Source organism: Mirounga leonina, unplaced genomic scaffold (genome assembly GCF_011800145.1).
Source record: "Mirounga leonina isolate KUSES-001 unplaced genomic scaffold, KU_Mleo_1.0 Mir_366, whole genome shotgun sequence".
Lineage (NCBI taxonomy): Eukaryota > Metazoa > Chordata > Mammalia > Carnivora > Phocidae > Mirounga > Mirounga leonina.
In genome coordinates, this window is record NW_023270709.1 from 27,567,586 (window position 1) to 27,588,219 (window position 20,634).

Below are 20,634 nucleotides of genomic sequence, written 5' to 3' on the forward strand. Positions count from 1 at the left end.
CCCCCCCCCCCCCCGGCCCGCAGACGAACCCCGGCCGCCCCCCTCCCGCCCGCAGGCGGAGCCGCTGCACCTGCGTCTGGGCCGCCGGGCGGGGGCGGCCGGGCTCACCGAGGCCAGCCTGCTGCAGAAAGGCCAGAGGGCGCCGACGAGCACGGACCTGTCCCTAGAAACCGATTTGCTTTGGGATTTTGCACGAAGAGCCCTGTGCACGCGAGCAAAGGCCCGTGTGTCTCGGAGACAGACACCAAAAACTAGGACGCGAATTTCGGCTTTTCTAGGGGCTCCTTGATTTCAGAAATGGAGATACATCCTGTCAGGGAGGAGTGCTGTCACCGACGGGGACCGTGGGGTTCTATGGTGTAATGGTTAGCACTCTGGACTCTGAATCCAGCGATCCGAGTTCAAATCTCGGTGGAACCTGAGCGCCTTTCTTTTCTTATTTTTTTAAAGTTTCCCTTTTAGGGATGGTTGGCAGGGGACCCCCAGGTCACATGAAACCAGAGTGTAATCCTCAAGGGGGAGATGACACGGACCCTGTGTGGACCCCACTGACTGCCTGGAGGACCATCCTCCCTCTTTCTCCCCGTTTTCCTCTCCCACCTAACATATTCTGTGACGCTCACAATTTTGAGTTGAGTTGAACTTCTCCTGATTTATTGCTTTATGAAATGTACTGAGCTCAATTCGTGCAAAAGGATGCAAAGGAATTGAGAGAGAAGAAAGATTCTCATGAATACAATACTTTTCTGCCCAGAGAGAATGAGACTTCCTAATGTCTATTAGGTACAATGACCTGAATTTATGGGTGTTTCCTTTTCACTGAGAAGCAAAGATTTGTGAAAATCTATTCGTACTTTAAATAAAGAATTTATTGAACCGTCTCAGATATTTGAACAGTACTGGATGCCCACATGTAAACTCAAAGCACTTGTGGACAGAGCAAATAAAGATCCAGATACATTTTCTAAATGTTTCCAGTTGTTCCTTTGGTCATTTCTATGACACTGATCCACCACACAAAATTGTTGTCTATGACGAATATGTTCCACAGAAATCAGAGCTTTCAAATTGTATCCTAAGTTATCTCTGTGATCATTTTATTTTCATAAAACTGAATGTTCCAGTTGCAAGTTACTTCATTTTCTGGTAAATGTCTGCATGTGTCACAACTTAAGGCAGGACAAGTTGCTGAGATCCTCAAGAAGTAATTCCAAAGGGCTTTCCTTAGTTTTATTTCATCTATTGTATTTCTAAAAATTGTATATTTTTATTTCAAGATTCAGACTATCAGGCTATACATTAACTTCTGGGTCTTACTTTTTCACTTAACAATATATTGCTAAAATTAATTGTTTCTTTTGTTGCAAGTAGCTGCCATTCATTCACTCCTTCATTCATGAATAATACTCTACTGTGTCAATATACTGCAGTTCATTCATCCACCTTTTTGTCAATGGGAAACTCACGTAATTATAGGTCATGTGAATTTGGTTTTGAATTATGTCAGTGCTGGGGTCGTGGGAAATTGAAATTGTTTTAGGGCAGAGGAAATCTGGGATTCAGTGACCGCACATTTCAGCTGAGAATTTGTAACTTTGAGCTGCCTTGTTCTCCCTCCAAATGCTTGGGCACAGTAATAACCGCTCACCCTTTTATGTTATACTACCCAATTCTCCGAATTACTCCTGATCCTTCAATTCCTAGGGGTAACTGCCAGCTCTCTATGTCCCCCAACACGTATGCCATTGCTAGGCCCTATGACATCACTGCCTCTAAAAACTTACGTAGCTTACCTGAACTTACCCTAACCAGTAAGCAACTCTGCAAAAGACCTATCCACCTATTTCTTTCCTCTGAAAGAAGAAATCTTGCTTTTGTACATCTGATTGGCAAGGTTTAGGGCACATGCCTGCATTCTAGCTGCACAGAAGGCTAGGGAATTGAGTTATGCCCTGAGCATGTGCAATTCATAGCTAGGCAGCTTCTTCCTAATATATGAAGTTTTAGCCATATTAGCCCACTATGTTCATCAATGTGATAATCATCTACCAGTCCATTTTCATAACTTCCCAAACTTTTGTTTCCACTATTTTCTCATGCATTATGATTCATCCACAGAAAGTTATTAAACACAGCAAACAAAATAATTCTATCATTAAGAAGAAAATTATGAATAGAATCACTTTTAATAAATAATAGCCATAAAAAGAAATAAAATCATAGAGGGGAGATCTATTCATTGGCATTAAAAGCTCAACTATGGAGTTTGAATAGCAGATACAGCAGAAATGATGAATAGATTCATGAACAAGAAATTGGAACTAATGACCAAATGGTATACAAAAATTATAAAGAAAGGAACGTTCAGAAACACACCAGAACATCTAAATACACTGTGAATGCAGAAAACAATATCACTAGTAATTATTAACTTTTCAGATGTAGAAACAAAACAGAACTAAAATAATAGACAACATTAATATAAGAAATGGGATATTGTGATCAGGGTCAAATTATGCTAGAGTTATTTATTCTGAGAAAAGATTTAAAACATTCAATGAAGTCATAATTCATGCAAATGATGAATGACTGTAAAATCACTGCTTGTCTGAGTTCATGGCCAAAGCCACACAATAACCACTGGCAAAGAGGGATATAAAATTCCAGGATATAAAAATAACCAAGAAATATTATTGAAAAAATCAATTATTAGGGGCAACTGGGCGTCTCAATTGTTAAGCGTCTGCCTTCAGCTCCGGTCATGGTCCCAGGATCCTGGGATCGAGCCCCACATTGGGCTCCCTGCTCCGCAGGAAGCCTGCTTCTCCCTCTCCCCCTGCTTGTGTTCCCTCTCTCGCTGTCTCTCTGTCAAATAAATAAATAAAGTCTTTAAAAAAATTTCACGAAAAATTTTTTATTGAAATATATCTATACTTGAAAATACACAAGTTAGGGGCGCCTGGGTGGCTCAGTCATTAAGCGTCTGCCTTCGGCCCTGGTCATGATCTCAAGGTCCTGGGATCGAGTCTCACATCGGGCTCCCTGGGCTCCCTGGGCTCCCTGCTCGGCGGGGAGCCTGCTTCTCCCTCTCCCACTCCCCCTGCTTGTGTTCCCTCTCTCACTGTGTCTCTCTCTGTCAAATAAATGAATAAAATCTTTTAAAAAAATCAATTATTACTAGCATTATATTTTAATGTATTATGTAACATGACTATATTGGCATATTATAATTATACTGTAATTCAAATTTTAGCAGTCAGAAGTTAAAATATTGATATTATTGTGCTTCACTGTCACTTACTGAATTTTTCTTCAGTCACTGTACTGCGTAGTTCGGCCCCCAAAAATGCCCTCTCTCCTCTCTTAACTTAGATGGGCCCCATTTGTTTCTCACCATTTTTCCTTTTCTTCATAGACTTTATTATATTTAAATCAATGAAGATCTATCATGATATAATACATAACTTTAGAGTTTTTCTTCCTTGTGAAAGTTTAATACAGCAAAGTAAACATCCCACTTTTAAATTGTCTTGACCAGATGGGAGGAATTCTCAAACAGGACCTTTTCTTTAAAAACTCAAGGCTGGGGGTACCCACGTGGCTTAGTTGGTTAAGTCACTGTCTCTTGATCTCAGAGTCTTAAGTTCAAGCCCTGCACTGTGCTCCATGCTGGGCAAATACAAACATCTCTTGGGAATAAAAGTGTGGGATATTCTTACTGTTAGCTATCTAGCTAAAGAATGCTCGATATTCATATTATCTTTTTATATTTAATTTTTATTAATTCCTAATATTACATAAAATAAAATTAGCCATTTTCATAAACTATTTATTGAAGCTTTTTATCCCAGAAATAGTGAAAATCCATTCGTATTTCCCCAAATGATAGTACTTTAATATATAAAGCACATAAGGAGATTTTCATTTATTCTTACTAGCTAGAATTATTATTCTTGTTTTAAAATAACTTTTCAGATAGTCACAGTAAACCTGGATGATGTGCCCTGTTCATATCACTAGTAGTCTTATGCTGATTAGATGTGATGGTAAACAATACAATCTCAGGATTGTTTATTAAACTTAGGTTTAAGTGTGCCAAAAATGATGTGGAAATAGGCACCTGGCTATTTGGCTTAATAAAGCAAAACCAATCAGCAAAGTGATGAATTCAAGCCTGAAATCAAGTTTCATTACATCCGATGTTGATTACATTTAGATTTGTTAAGTACGCATATTAAGACCTTACGGGAAACTATAATAATAATAGAAATGGCATATTTAACTTAAATTTTTTATTTTGAGATGATTGTAAATTCAAATGCACTTCTAAGAAATAATGCAGAGAGATCTCCTGTACCCTTTACCCAGTTCCCCCCAGTGAAGACACCTTGCAAATTATCCTATAATGTAACAGCCAGAATATTGACACAAATACAGTGAGGATGAAACATTTCCATCGCCACCAGGATCCCCGATGTTCTTTCACACAGCCACACCTGCTCTCCTCCCATCCCCCACTCCGTCCAACTCTGCCACTGATTGGTTCTCATCTCCATGTGTTCTCATCTAAAGAATACTATATAGGGGCCCCTGGGTGGCTCAGTTGGTTAAGTGTCTGCCTTTGGCTCAGGTCATGATCCTGGGATCCTGGGGTCCTGGGGTCCTGCGGTCCTGGGGTCCTGGAATCGAGCCCTGCCCATGGCTCCCTGCTCAGCGGGGAACCTGTGTCTCCCTCTGCCCTTCCCCCACTCGTTCATTCTCTGGAATCACACAGTACATAGCCCTTTGAGGTGAACTTTTTCTCAGTCACTGTAATTGTTTCAAACTAAGATTTTTATTTGCATTATCTTTTAATGACCAGTGATGTCGAGCATCTTTTCATGGGCTTATCAGCCATTTAGATATCTTTTTTGGAGAAATGTTTATTCAAGTACTTTGCCCATTTTTGAAATTGGGTTTTCTTTCAGTTGTGGAGTTATGGGAATTATTTTATATAGTCGAGGCATTAAACCCTTATCAGATATATAATTTATGAATATTTAAATTCTCCAGTTCTGCAGGTTGTCTTTTTCCCTCTCTTGCCAGTGCCCTCCGACGCACTGAGCTAAAAGCAAGTTGTCAGCAGATCTGCATTCCTTTCTGGAGACTCCAGGGGAGAATCTGTTACCTTACCTAACTGGTTCAGAACTCAGTTCCTTGTGGTTGTAAGACCAAGGTTTACTTGCTGGCTGGAAGCTCAGAATGGTTTCCAGCATTTAGAGGCCACCAAATTCCTTGGTTTGTAGACCCCCTTCTTCCATCTTGAAAGTTGGCAGTGATGGGTTGAATCCTTTCTCATGTCTCATCTCTCTGGCCTACTGGTTTGCCTCCCTTTTGAGCACTTTTGTGATTAGATTGGGCCTTCCCAGATAATTCAGGTAATCTCCTCATCTCAAGATTTTTACCCTTAATCACATTTGCAAAATCCCTTTTGCCATGTAAGGCAACATGTTCTCAAGTACTAGGGATTAGACATGGACATTTGGGGATATCATTATTCTGCCCATCATAACATCTATTGAGTGTCTTTTTTCATTCAGTTTAAGATCTTCCTGGTTCTTGGCATGACAAGCGATTTTCAACTGATTCCCGGACATTTTGGGTATTATGCTCTGAGACTTTGGATGTTATTTAAACCTGTTTTAGTTGGTTCCCTCAAACATCTAACACTGCTCTGACAGAGGACGGGGCACACCTCCTGGTTACTATCGGGTAGGAATGGAATTCCAGATTCCTCATTCAGTCTCTCTCGATACCTAAGGTGTAGGCTCCCTCTCGTTGTGCAGTAGAGGGGGTCTTGGCTCCCCACTAGGCTTCCACCTGTTCTTCCCTGGTTGGAGGAGTAGGAGAGCGTCATCATTGCCATGTGAGCTCCATGAACAGGGAGTGCGTATGGCCCTTCCAGCTTAGCACTGATGCAAATCTTTTCTCTCCCTGGGCCTCTTCTGATGCCACCCCAGTGGGGAGGGTAATAGACACTTCATTACTGCCAAGTGGGGGGGGGGGTGGTGCAGACTTCCTTATAGGGTCTCTACTGACCGGCTATGGGAAACGCCTTTTTAAAGCCTGGAGCAATGAAAGTCTCAGCCTCTTCCTCTGCTTTCTCTGATACCTTGTGTTGAGGGGCAGGAAGCTGGGGTGGAGGGGAGCACCTTGCCGCAGGCTGGCAAGGGTGGGATTCTAGGCTCCCCACTCTATCTTTGCTGCTTGTGGGTGGGGGTGAGACTACAGTTTGTTTTTATTTCCATCTTCCTGCAAGTGAAAATCTCTAAAATGGAATGCTTAACCTCACTGAATACACAAAGTGAACTCAAAAATCATAAATCCTTAGGCTAAACATACAATTTTTTTAAATATACAGCTTTTAGAAAAAAGAGGCAAGCTTAGGTCCAGGAACTTGTCAAAATATCATGACTTCCTACAGGGGGAGTGCTCTCAGTCTCCCATCCATCCTTGCTTCTTTTGATTAGATAGATTACGCCTCACACATACGGTGGGTCTGTTTGACCCTTAGGGACATTGTGGTCTATTAACTATCTTCACAGCTCTGTGGGAGAAGCCCCTCTGGCTGGGGCTCACCCCAGCTGGTTGTTATGGTAATTGCACACCTCTGGCTTCTTGAGTTTCAGTATTTCCACCAGACATCTGGTGCTTTGGAGTCCTAGCATTCCCATTGCCATTAAGAAGCCAAATTCTGTGACCGCCTCTCCTTCGGGGAGCCCTGGCTTGCACATAGAGCTAGCCCTGAACTCAGTAATTCTAGTGCCCTTCTCACCAGCATGCTTCTGATGGCCTTGCTGAACCGTGTTGGTTATCTTGGTAGGAAATGCCTGGGCTCGTGGGGGGGGGGGTGCTACTGGGGTGTTGGCTGTGACCCACTTCCATCTGGCTCACACTGGTGAAAAGTCATAAATCTTTGTGCTTAAGAGTCGTGCATTATTTCTGTGTCTGTTTTACTTCAGTAAAACCAAAAACTCAGTTTGCCTTGATGGAGATATCTGGTTACCAAAAGGAATAAAAGCCAGTATTTAACATAGAGGTTGTTGTTCTATGTTAGGGATTTTTTCTCAGCACCTGGCAACATATTAAATTATGACATTCTCACTTCACAGCATGAGAAACTCATACAGGATCTGAAGAACCCACTCAAAATGACACAGGTAGTAAGGGACTGAGCCTGCCAGTGAACCCAGGGGGTCTGGCAGCAGAACCTGGGTTTGAAATTTTCCATCTCTACACAAGGAAAATAGGAGCTTTGAAGGCGATTCTTTCACAAAATAAGTCCAGGGCTGAAGATGGTAAGGAACTTGGGGAAAGCAGTCCTGCCTGGCTCTTGGAAGAGGCTACTGCGGCCGACTTCCTTTCCTTCAAGTCAAAATTCCAAAAAGCAAGGTTTTTTGGTTTGTTTTGTTTTAAAGTAAGTTTGACTCCGTACTAATGCTCATGAATGGATTTTTAGTCTCCCATCTTAACGCAGTAGGCCGCAACGGACACACCAGCCAAGTCCTATCCAAAACCAGAAGGGTGCCTTCTTCCTTCATCAGCTGCATGATCTTCCACGATGGGGATGTTCCCAAACTAACTTTGAAAATCGATGCTCACCTGGAGCAGGTGTTCAAATCGGCGCTCGCCTCGCGGTTCTGCCGCGAACGCCAGAGCCTGCGTCCGCCGGCCGGGGGTCTCCTGCGTCCCCGTCGGAAGCGGCCCAGCACGAAGCGGGGCTCCCGGGAGGCCTCCCGCTCCGGCCCCTCCCGCAGGCCGTCGGAGGAAGGCGTCCCTCCGCGCGGGGGAGGCAGTGCCACCTGGCCCGAGTGAGGTCCGAGGGCGCCTGGTGGGAGAGCCCGGGGCCTTCGCCGGAGGCTCCTTGGCCACCGAGCGCGCCGGCTCGCACGTAGTCGTGGCCGAGTGGTGAAGGCGATGGACTAGAAATCCATTGGGGTCTCCCCGCGCAGGTTCGAATCCTGCCGACTACGCGGCTCCGCTCTTGGGGACACCACCTCCGCTCTCCCCGCCGCCCGCCCGGGCTGCCCGGGCCTCCCCCTCCCCCGCCCGGCTCTTCAGAGCGCGTCCACCCCGCTTTTCCAATAGGCTTTTCACAAGCCCCTCCACCACCGTCCCCAAAGGGTTTCCTTTTACGCGACGAAGCGCCCACGCTTTGTGTGGCTTTCCTCTTTGCTGCCATCAGAGCCTGCTTGCCAGGCGGCCCTTCCAAACGAATGTTGGCAGAAGGGTTTGCACTGATGCTCTTCACAAGCCATGGAAGGTGGGTTAATCTGTTGACATTTCCTCCAGGGAATATGAAATGAAAATCACTTAAGCCCCGAAGCAATGAAGGATGTAACCATAGATAGATATGCAAGTTGTACTTTTTCTGACTCCTTACTTTCGGGGTCCCCAGAAATTCTCCAACGAGCAGCCATCCTCCAGGGGGTGGGCCCTCTCTGGTGAGCCAGAAATCAAAAGGAGGGAAACAGGAATTTGAACCCTAGATCTTCAAAGTCTGCCCCTCTATGGACAGGGTGGTCCATGGGGTGAAGGAATATAGGGGTCTTCCCCGAGTGGTGCTATTTCCGAATTCCATGTCAGGCCTTGGGGAGCTGAGCTTTCCTTGCTGAGCAGATCCTCGATCCTATCAGCATCACTGACTATAGGTAAGCGAGAGTGCGGGGACAAAGGGGATCCAAGTCGGGCTGGGGTGAGGAGGGTGAGACTGAGTCGGGGAGTTTGTTCCTGGAATTCGTGATCGCAGGGAGGGGGGCGTTTGACCCCCGCCGAGTCAGGAGAAAAGCACGGGCCGCAAGCAGGCAGACGGCTGCGGAGGGAACCCGCTGTCCTTTGAGGAAGGAGCGGTGGCCCGCGGATGGGAGGACCCGAGGATCAAGAGTCCGCCTGACGCCTTTTCGGCCTGGGGTTGCGGGTCAGGAAGTCCCGGGCCCCGTCACCACCAGTTCCCTCTTGGTCCTTATCTGAAACCGGAGGAACAGAGGTCGACGCTCCTTCTGTGGGCTGTTGCAGTCGGCGAGGACCACCTCCCTCAGATCCAAGTCCTGCACCTTCGGCTTGCGCCCCGCGCCCCCACTCTGTCTCCGTGTCCCCGCGGTCCGCGCGCTCGCAGGTGCGGCCCGCCGCCTGTCGTTCGGCCCCCTGTCCTCTCGGATCCCTCCTCCTTCCCCGCGCTGGCCCCGCGTCGCCCCCCTCGCCCCCCGCTCCTCCGTCTCCCTTCCGTGCGCCCCCCGCGCAGAGACTCCCGCTTCTCCGCGTCGGTCCCCAATGTTCCCCCCGCAGGTGATGGTGACGTCATCCCGCTCCAGGACTGCAAGCACCTGGCGGCGAGCAAGTCCTGGGCGCCGTCCTGGTCGCCTGAGGCTTCCTGGATTCGTCGTGATGGTGGAGCCGCCGAGTCAGGCCGGCAGCGAGGGAGGTGGCAGGCGAGATGCAGGATCAAAAAAGGAGCGGGGAGTGTTTTCCATGATTCTGGGGGGTTTGAACACAGCGCAGCGAAAACGAGGCCCTCCTGTGCAGGAGGAGGAGAAGACTTGACAGGCTGTGATGTCCTTTCCCCTGAGGGGGTCCCCGCTCTGGGATGTCCGCGCGGTTGTGAGGCAGGCGGAGAGCCCGAGCTCGCAGGGTGACAATAAGAAAGCCTAGCAGAGGATGGTTTCGATCCATCGACCTCTGGGTTATGGGCCCAGCACGCTTCCGCTGCGCCACTCTGCTCGCGGGGTGGGACAGGCCACCTACTTTTCCGGTTTGATTCTCAGCCTCTTGCCCCACGTCTTACTATGCGCAGCACGGTTGCTTTTCCCGTCTTCTCTCTACTCTCCTTTCCTTCCATCCATCTCCTCTGGGCGTCTCTCGCTCGTCCCAGCGTTACGGTCCACGTTCCCGTCACACAAGCTCTAGGTCGCAGACTCCACACATCTCCAGTCCTTTCTTTGCGAGGTTGCCAAGCGTCCCCTTTGGGTTGGGAATAATGATGGCCAGGATGTCAACTTGCCAGACCAAGAATCGGGCAAAGCCCTCTAAAACCACTCACCAGTCGCCTTCTTTCTCAACCAAAGCCCTTTCCCTGGGATTCCTTCTTGGTCCCCGGGCCGCCGGCCTTTCCTCGTTTCCCTCCTCCTGAGCAGCACTCCGATTTATCAGCAAAAGCGGCCCACGTCTGTCTGACCTTTAGGGACCCCTCCCCACCTATCCGCGCGGCTGCCGCTCGCTCTGCCGCTCTCGATTATTGGCGATCCCAACGTAACCCCCCTACTTCCAAGTCCTCCTGGCGGGGTCCAGAGCCACCTGCCGTTCCCTGCACCCGGCCTGGCAGTGCCCGCGCTCGGCTGCCCACTTCCAGACCTCCGCTCGGACGGGCAGGTTGGTTCGTACCTGCCTGGTCTCATCACTCGGACACCGAGTTTGCTGCACCTTCAAACCTCTGAGGGTGCTGACTGGTTTCCTCCTTCGCCCCGTTTCCATTCCCTTCCGAATTCTGCAGGATTCTCACCTTCTCCGCTAGATCGTCGTCGTTTCTGTTCGTTTCCCTATTGTCTGCCACCGAAGCCGCAGATCCAGGGTAGGCAGCCCGATCCAGAATGGGGGGGGGGGTCCTCACTTGTGCCGTGGGATTCACCTCGGACAGTCTCTGGCAAGCGGTAGCAGAGCGCAGCGGCCTCCTTCCAGAAGAGGAGCACTTGGCCAAGGCACCAATGCATCAGTCACCCTGACTCCTGAATGCTCGCCCGGGGGCTGAACGTCTCAAGCCAAGACCTTAAAAAGGGATTTGCAGAAATTCAACCAGGGACTTGGCCATTGCTAGGCAAGTCTATAAAGCTAGGCCCGACACCCGTTCTTAGCTTGACTGACGGCCCATTTTTTGGCTTTCGGTTAAGAGTTCTAATTTACAAGCTTGCTTTTCCCCTTGCGGGTCGTACTACACTCTCGTGCTGGAATGCACGAGAAGAGCTGCCACCTACAATTTTAGAGCTAGAGAGCCCAGCTTTTCTCCCTCGGGGTTGACTAGTTAAGGCCCCCTTCAAATCTCCCTGATGGCGAACTTCGCTCTCTTGCCTCACTCCAGCCTACTTCATCGTTAGATTTTATTTCCTCCCCTACCCTGCTATCACTTTTGGCAGTGAGGTGAGTTTGTCTTAGACTTAGTGATCCTCTGTCTTGGTCTTCCTCTTTCCAGGTGCAAAAACTTAGAGTCATCTCTTGATCCAGAGAAAATCAGGCTTTAGGGGACTGCTTATTTTATATATAACACAGGAGATGGAAATTCCTGTAATTAAATAAGAAGTAGAGTTAGATTTAAAAAAAAAACTATAGAGTTAGATTCAGCAAGATGACTCAGTGGAATGAAGCAATTGTCTTGAACTTTGGCTCTCTCACAATGAGGTGAAATAACACATTAAAATGTATATTTGAAACCAAAATTTCTTACTCTTTGACATATTTGGTCAAATAGATGCCCATCATGCTGTTATGACAAATTGGCATGTTGTACTTTGTCCCAGAATTGGCAAGACTCCTTAACTTGATCTAATTTCCAGCTTCCTACCTTGTGAGCCCCTGATGGTCATCAGTGAGCTACACTCCAAACTGGGACAAACTCTGATAGAAGTGGGGAGATGGGCTGAATCAAAAAATAAATACTCCACAACTGTGAGAAATGATGGAGAATACAGACATGTATTCATGCTGTGAGATTATGTGTAAAAAGATTTCAAAACTCTAAATGACCAATAGTTCTTGTTTTTTTAAATAAACTGTGGAACATAATGGAATATTCTGCAGCAGATAATATGAATGAGGCATGTTTCTACGTACTGATGTGAAATGCGTATATAATATATATAAATATACGTGTACTTGATGTAACTGCAGACTCACATGCAGTTGTAAGAAATGATAAAGAGAGAACACTTTACCCTAGTTTCCCCCAGTGGTAACATCTTGGCTCATTACAGTAACACAAGCGGGTACTGACATTGATACAGTCCTCCAGTCTTATTCTGATTTCCCCCCGCTGTACTCATTTTTGAGTGCGGTGGTAGGCATTTAGTTCTGGGTGGTTTTATCCCATGTGCAGATTCCCGTACCCACCACCACAAAAGTGTGGCTTCATCACAGCAAGAATCCCTCCTGTCACCTTTTAATGACCACACCCACCTTCTCCCAGCACTCCCTCCCTCATACCAGGAAAGCAGAAACTGATTCTTCAATTCTCTAATTTAGTCATTTCCAGAATGTTGTAGAAGTGGAATTACGGAAAATATGACATTTTGAGATTGGCTTCTTTTCAGCATAATTCCCTAGGAAGTCATCCAAGTTGCCGCATGTACCTATAGTCCATTCCTTTGTCTTGCTGAGGAGTATTCCATAGTATGGATGTATCATAGTTGCTGAGCCATTCACCTAGTGATACGGATTGTTTCCAGTTTAGGCCTATTCTGGGTAAAGATGCTGGGAAAAATACGTATAGGTCTTTGTGGGAGCGTAAGTTTCTATGTCTTTGGAATAAATACCCAAGAGTGGTGTTTATTACTGGATTATCTGATCATTTCCTGTTTAGTTTTGTAAGAAACTGCCAAACCATTTTCCTGACTCACTGGACCATTTTACATTTCCACCATCAGTGTATGAGAGCTTTCCCACATCCTCACGGGAATTGGGTGTTGTCCTTACTTTTGTTTTAGCCATTCTGATAGGTGTAGGGTGATATCTTATTGTGGTTTTAATTTCTATTTCCCTAATGGCTAATGACGTTGAACATTTTTTCATGTGTTTATTTGCCATCTGTGTATCATCATGGGTGAAATGCTGCGATGTCTCTTCATGGCTTTTATCCATTTTCTGACTGAAGTGTTGGCTTTCTCTTTTAATCTGTTCAGTTTTGAGAATTCTGTCTACATGTTCCAGATACTGACCTTTGCCATGTATGTGATTTACAAATATTTTTTCCAAATTTGTAGCTTGTTTTTTTTTTTTTTTCAACCGCTTCATAGTGTCTTTTGCGGAGGAAAGGTTTTTAATTTTGCAGGGATCTGATTTATCTCTTTTCCTTTTAAGGATTGGGCTTTTGGTATCAAGTCAAAGGAATCTGCCTGACCCTAGATCCTGAAGATCCGCTATTATTTTCTAAAAGTTTTATAATTTTACAGTTCAGTCTGTGATTCATTTTAATTTTTGTGTACAGAATGAGGTTTAGGTCAACGTGGATTTTGTTTTGTTGTTGGTTTTTTGTTATTTATTTATTTATGCCCATGGATGTCCAATTGCTCCGGCACCATTTGTTGAAAATACTGTTGCTCTTCCATTGAATTTTTTTCTGCACTAGTGTAAAAAATCAGTTGGGCATATTTCTATGGGTCTATTAGTGTGTGTGTGAGTAAAGCGATAGAAGTTTATTAAGTGAAGATACAGAAAAGCTCTCAAGAGTGGTCCCGACAGGGCTGCCAACGAGGGCCTTTAGTGTTGGTCTTTTATAGAAAGCTAACCAGGGAACTTAAATCCTTTTAACATTTCTACTGATCACACCACTGAGCAAGGACTAGGGATAACACCTTCGGTAGTTTACTTCCTTTTTAGGGTCTGGTTATTCCTTGTTGGTCACAGGTGATTATCATAAAGACACCCACCCCAAACGACCCACCCCACACGCCCAGGGTAGGAGGGTCCGATTTGTCCCCTTACCTCTGGTCTCCCCAAACCTCCACATTTTGGGGATTTCTGTGAGCCTGATCACATAGCCCCCCATCTCTCCCTACCTAGCCTGGCCAGTCCCTTACTCATTCCTCCCCCTGGAATAGTAACCCTAACTGCCGCCAGGGAATGGACGATGATCGATGACTGCTCTGGCTGCTTCTTGCCAAAATGGGGCAGCGGGTTGTGTGGCAGTTAGAATCTATCCAGGGGTCCGTCCAGGAGCTCTCAGTATATATCTTTAAGGGAAGGAAATAACCAAGATGAACACTGTATGCGTTTGTACCATTCATTTAAAAGGGTGGCTTAGTGGTTAAGCATCTGCCTTCTGCTCAGGTCCTCATCCCAGGGTCCTCCATCACGAGGGGAACTCAGGCTTCCTGCTCAGCAGGGAGTCGGCTTCTCCCTCTCCCTCTGCCTCTCTCCCCTGCTCATGCTCTCTCTCAAATAAATAAATAAAATCTTTAAAAAAATAAAAATATAGAGTGGACTGAATATTATACACACACATAACTCGGGAAAGTTATACAAAAACTCATTCCCCTGTGGAGGGAAACTGAACAGCTGGCGCACATAGGTAGAAAAGACTTTTTTTTTTCACTGCATGTATCCCAACATCATTTGAGCTTCATCTCATGATTATTATTTTAAAATAGTTTAAATATTAAAATTCTTAATAGGCAATGAATATACACTTTACGTCAGTTGATTACAGCTTTATTTTAGACCTTGTTTTCCAGTTACATGCAAGCAAATGATTTTACTGTGTTCGGATAGCATTTATTTCTGGCACTTCTTCACTTCCTTAGCCCAGAAACAGGCTGGGGTTGTGTTAAGCAAGCATGAAATTCCAGATCGGCCTCACACAGATAGATGAAAATATGAGCGGATTGGGAGATATTAAGGATACAGTTGGGATGAGAGAAAGGAAATTGCTGAAAAGGTAAGTCTGGTGGAGAAGCAAGCATTCCCACTAACTTTTATTCTTTTTGAAAGAGTTGCCTTCAAGCAGGATTTTGATTGCAGGAAACACCACGGTATCTCTGAAATTTGGACTCTTTTTGGGAGAAAAGAAAACATTGGGACTCTGTTCAAACCTACTAGATAATACGGTAATTATGGTTTCTTTTTTCTGGCCAGACAGAGACTCCGTCACTGGCCAATTAATCCCAAGACCAAAACAGGGAAGCTCAGTAAATGAGGATGCATTGCTTACAGGTCAGGTACAACTCAGGTTTCTTTGGACTGTGCAGCTATGCAGGATTTCAAAGTAACCTACAAGATGTCAAAAGTACCCGTAGTCGGCAGGATTCGAACCTGCGCGGGGAGACCCCAATGGATTTCTAGTCCATCGCCTTAACCACTCGGCCACGACTACACAGGGGAACCTGCCCTTGATAAAGTAAATAGCCTTACTGTACCTTAGCTCTCTATAGGATCAAATTGCGTACCAGAAAGTGTATTTGTGGTCTATCTTTCCTCTTCTTTAATGTCATTTGGATGACAATCATGTTGTTGCTGCACCATATTGGCAATTAACACTCTATCCTCAGAACTGGAAGGACTCCTTATTCTGATGGGTCGTTGGAATGAGATCAGCTTCCTGCTCCACCATCCTCTGATGGATTCATGAGATACAACCCACAGCTGGAACAAGCTTTAACAGTCACAGCAGGGTTACATGTAATAGGTATGATTTTTAAAAACTAGAGTGAAAAGGTAATGGACATGCTTACATTGTAACTCTGGAAGGTTCTACCAGACCTGACTTCAAGTTGCTGGTGTTGATAGAAATTGAAGAGCTGAGCTCGTGGATTGCAGAGAGGTTTTAGTTTTCACTGTATATACTTCAAAATAACTTGAGTTTTACTATCATTATTATTTATTTATGTGTTTTTCTTTATCCTTTTTATACACCTGGAATTGCTGGATCATACAGTAAGTCTGTGTTTAATCTTTTGAAGAACTGCCAGACTGTTTTCCAACATGAATGCACCATTTTCATTCCCCCCAGCAATGTATGATGGTTCTGGTTTCTCCATATCCTCCCCAACACTTGTTATTATATGGCATTTTCATTAAAGCTATCCTAATGGGTGTGAGGTGGTATCTCATTGTGGTTTGATTTGCATTTCCCAAATGACTAATGATGGCAAGCGTTTTCTCCTGTGCTTATTGGCAATTTTTACATCTTTCTTAGAGAACTGTCTATTCCTGTCTTTTGCTCATTTTTAATGGGTTATTTGTCTCTCCCTTGAGTTGTAAAAGTTCTTTATAAATTCTAGATGCAAGCCCCTTATCAGATATGTGATTTGCAAATATTTTCTCCTATTCTTTTGGTTGTCTTTTATTTTCTTGATAGTGTCTTTTGAGGCACAAAAGCTTTTAATCTTGATGAAGTCTAATTTTGATGAAGTCTTTTTTGTTTCTTGTGCCTTTGGTGTCGTATCTAAGAATCCACTGCCAAATCTGAGGTCATGATTTCCCCAGTGTTCCTTCTAAAAGTTTTATAATATTAGACCTTATATCTTTGTCCCATTTTAGTTAATTTGTGTAAATTGTGTGAGGTAAGGGTCCAATTTCATTCTTTTGCATGTGGTTATCTAGTTTTCCCGGCACCACTTGTTGAAGAGACTCTTCTTTCCCCACTGAATAGTCTTGGCACTTCTAATAAAAAAACCAGTTCGCCGTAGACATATGGCTTTACTTCTGGACTCTCGGTTCTATCCCATTGATCTCACTGTCTTGATTATCACTGCCTCGTAATTAGTTTTGAGGTTGGGAAGTGAGTCTTCCTTTTTCTTCTTTTTTCAAGATTGTTCTGGATATTCTGGGTCCCTTGAAATTCCATGTGAATTTTAGAATCACCTCATCAGTTTCTACAAATAAGTCAGCTAGCGTTCTGATAGGGAAGATCAATTTAGGGGAGAATAGGCATCATAACAATGTTAAGATGCAATCCACAAATATGAGATATCATTATCTATCTTCATCTATTTCAACAGTGTTCTGTAGTTTTCAGAATATAAGTTTTGCACTTCTTTTGTTAAACTTATTCCTGAGTATTTTATTCTTTTTGATGTTGTTCTAAGTGGAAGTATTTACTTTTGACCCTTTTTTCCTTCCCTATGAAACATGATGAGGCTGTCTGAAGCCTCTCAGACATACATACATATTAAGTGCTGAGAGATGTCAGGGATGAAATTGCCTAGTACAGCCCATGTAGACAAAAACAAACAAACAAACAAACAAACAAACCCAACAACAGAAAAACAAACTGAAATAAACCATGAGTCTTTGAACTCAAATGGCTGGGTTCAGAGGCCAGAGCGCTAACCATTACACCATGGAACAATTTTGGTTAAAGAGGCTCTTTCATATGATTCATCATGTCATAAAACTCCATTTCTGAATGAATTCAATCTTATTGACTGGGGTATAGTAACACGAAGTTAAGACAAAGAACATGTCCCTGCTCTTGTGATCTGTGCCCACTATGAGGGATACTCTATACACATGCAATTAATAAAACCCACCCAGGAAGAGTTAGAATAAACTGCTAAAGACTGAAAGTGTGTGTGTGCTTGCCTGGCTGGCTCAGTCAGTAGAGTGTGTGACTCTTGATCTCAGGGTTGTGAGTTTGAGCCCCACGTTGTGTGCAGAGATTTCTTAAAAAATACAATGTTAATATTAAAAAAAAAAAAAAAACCCTGAAAGTATAATGGCAGAGATGAAGTGGAAGGCATAAATAAAATTTAAACCTGTCATTTTTAGGTGAATGGGATTTGAAGATGCTGGTTGGAAGAAATTGCTGGTCCATGTGTTTTTATATACAAGAGGCAGCTTGTGGAACTAGATCCTCAAAGTAGAGCCTGTTTCTTCTCAACATGATAGTGTAAAATAACAGGGGGGAAAAAAAGAATATGTTTGTCAATACCTTTAGCAATATGGACTGGGCAAGTCCTGGAAAGTTGTTTGTTTTAGGTGGATTTGTGCCTGTTTTGGTCTGTGAACATCATAAGTATACATGGCAGTGAGCATCGTGATTTCCAATAAAGCTTTCTTCCCTGGCGTAGTGGTGAGTGTGACTTTGTCACTGGGAAGACACGTGTTGGGCTCGTGTCAGGCAAACCTATTATTAGTTAGACAGAATTTGTTTGGAGCCTACATATCTCCTCATAGTCATTTTCTGTGTTTTCCTAAACAACAAAATAAAGTGAGCAAACTCTTCTTTTCATTCAGTGGTCATGAAGTTATTAAGAAAGAAATTATTATTTTTGGTTCAAAATCTCATGGTGTGTAAAATAACACTTATTCACCCTCTCATGGAGAGATGCCCCGACACAAAACTGACAACTGTAGAGAGCACGTCAGGGGACTCACAAACACTGTTGGGAGACCACAGACGCCAGGCTGAGAACCGTCTGCGTTTCGGCATCTCCTCTATGTCACATAACCTAATTTTAACGAATAAGCGTCACCACTACTAAACTGTAATGAAACACAGAGTTGCTAAAGAAAAATCACCTGTCAAATGTGTCTATGTGAGTCATTAACCTCAATTTTATGAATTACCAGGCCAAAGCGCACCCACGCCTGAAGCTGAGATTCTAGTCAAACCAGTTCTTGGAATTGTCTTACCTTTTTCAGAGGGCTCGTGGGCGTGAGCTCCTCAGAGCGCGCGTCTGGGACCCGAAAGGAAGGCGCAGGTAGGTCCAACAGAGTGGACTGGAACTCGGGCCTCCTTTAACCAGAGGCTACTGGAGCCTCTACTTCCACCCCTTCTCAACCCTCCCCCTAGGCTCTCCACCGAGAAGAAGCCCTTCATTTGTAATATTCTCCCTTTCTTGTTGAAGAAGGAAGCACAGGAGGGGAGCCTGGGGTGCTCAGATGGTTGAGCGTCTGCCTTCGGTTCAGGTCATGATCCTGGGCTCCTGGGATCGAGCCCCTCATCGGGCTCCCTGCTTGGCGGGGAGCCTGCTTCTCCCTCTACTGTTTGTGCTCTCACTCCATCAAATACATAAATAAAACCTTTAAAAAAAAAAAAAAAAGGAAGCACGGTAAAGGGAAACAGATGCTAGGCAACATTCGTTTTCTCTTAAAACTTAATGAATTTTCTGAGTTCTTTGCTTTCCCTGTTTATTGCAATTGCCACTTAGAGGTGGCACTTTCCACTTGGGGGTCACAGATACCTCATAAGTAGCATTTTATTTAGGATGCTCTGTTGCTTCTGAAGGACTAACAGATGTAGCAAAGGAAATATACAAGTTTCTTAAAGTATATAAGGTTTTAGCCCCTCTCATCACCACTGTCCCGGACCCCAGGACAAGCCAACCCAGCGAGGCGTCGTCAACCCTGTTTCACGAAGAAAATGGCCTTACCTAATTTCTTTAGTTGTGTGTGGTGCTTTGCTATCAATACCCGTGCGGATTTGAGACTTGGCGACCGTCGCTGTGAGTTGTGGCTTTCACCTGCCCTTGATCCAGAATTTCCTGCAATTTCCTTTTCTGCGTGGCGAGGACGTCCAGCGCCGGAGAAGAGCCCAGATACGGGTGCAATTCCAGATGCAAACCCTTCTGCCAACATTCGTTTGGAAGGGCCGCCTGGCAAGCAGGCTCTGATGGCAGCAAAGAGGAAAGCCACACAAAGCGTGGGCGCTTCGTCGCGTAAAAGGAAACCCTTTGGGGACGGTGGTGGAGGGGCTTGTGAAAAGCCTATTGGAAAAGCGGGGTGGACGCGCTCTGAAGAGCCGGGCGGGGGAGGGGGAGGCCCGGGCAGCCCGGGCGGGCGGCGGGGAGAGCGGAGGTGGTGTCCCCAAGAGCGGAGCCGCGTAGTCGGCAGGATTCGAACCTGCGCGGGGAGACCCCAATGGATTTCTAGTCCATCGCCTTCACCACTCGGCCACGACTACGTGCGAGCCGGCGCGCTCGGTGGCCAAGGAGCCTCCGGCGAAGGCCCCGGGCTCTCCCACCAGGCGCCCTCGGACCTCACTCGGGCCAGGTGGCACTGCCTCCCCCGCGCGGAGGGACGCCTTCCTCCGACGGCCTGCGGGAGGGGCCGGAGCGGGAGGCCTCCCGGGAGCCCCGCTTCGTGCTGGGCCGCTTCCGACGGGGACGCAGGAGACCCCCGGCTGGCGGACGCAGGCTCTGGCGTTCGCGGCAGAACCGCGAGGCGAGCGCCGATTTGAACACCTGCTCCAGGTGAGCATCGATTTTCAAAGTTAGCTTTCGGTTGGGTGGGGGCACGGGGTGAGTGCAGGATGGGCATTAAGGAGAGAGGGCACATGATGTGATGAGCGCTGGGTGTTCTAGGCAACTGATGAATCACTAAACTCTACCTCTGAAACTAATTAAGACACTATATGTTAACTCAACTGAATTTAAATTAAAAATTTTAAATTAAACAAAGAAAAAAATAAGTTTTGACTAATTCACATAGTGGAAGATCTTGCCGTATAGTCTTTTAGAAAACTCACAACCATTTGATTTGAAAGATTGTCCCACCTATTTCAAAACTTCTTTTTTCTGGGGCGCCTGGGTGGCTCAGCCGGTTAAGCGTCTGCCTTCGGCTCAGGTCATGATCCCGGGGTCCTGGGATCGAGTCCCGCATCGGGCTCCCTGCTCGGCAGGAAGCCTGCTTCTCCCTCTCCCACTCCCCCTGCTCATGTTCCCTCTCTCGCTGTGTCTCTCTCTGTCAAATAAATAAATAAAATCTTTAAAAAAAAAAAACTTATTTTTTCTGCATCCATATGCAGGAATAACTATGGAACAGACCTCAAATAAAACAGTTCCCCAAACCTTAAAAATATGAAGATTTATATTACAAATGTTAGACTTATGAAACTTCTCTATCTCAGTGTTCTTTCCTCAAATTATTTTTTTTTTAAACCCAGTTAAACGTCAG

General features: G+C 45.3%; 1 protein-coding gene and 5 non-coding genes across 6 annotated transcripts in view; 3 read left to right on the forward strand and 3 right to left on the reverse strand.

Moving 5' to 3' along the window:
- LOC117997523 (histone H2B type 1-C/E/F/G/I) overlaps positions 1 to 20,634 on the forward strand; it is an 881,166-nt gene that overhangs the window by 655,763 nt on the left and 204,769 nt on the right. The window lies entirely within an intron of this gene.
- On the forward strand, positions 349 to 420 carry TRNAQ-CUG. The gene has a single exon. It is a non-coding gene; the product is annotated as a tRNA-Gln (tRNA).
- TRNAS-AGA lies at positions 7,931 to 8,012 on the forward strand. Its single transcript has one exon. It is a non-coding gene; the product is annotated as a tRNA-Ser (tRNA).
- TRNAM-CAU lies at positions 9,685 to 9,756 on the reverse strand. Its single transcript has one exon. It is a non-coding gene; the product is annotated as a tRNA-Met (tRNA).
- On the reverse strand, positions 15,028 to 15,109 carry TRNAS-AGA. The gene has a single exon. It is a non-coding gene; the product is annotated as a tRNA-Ser (tRNA).
- Positions 19,561 to 19,642, reverse strand: TRNAS-AGA. The gene has a single exon. It is a non-coding gene; the product is annotated as a tRNA-Ser (tRNA).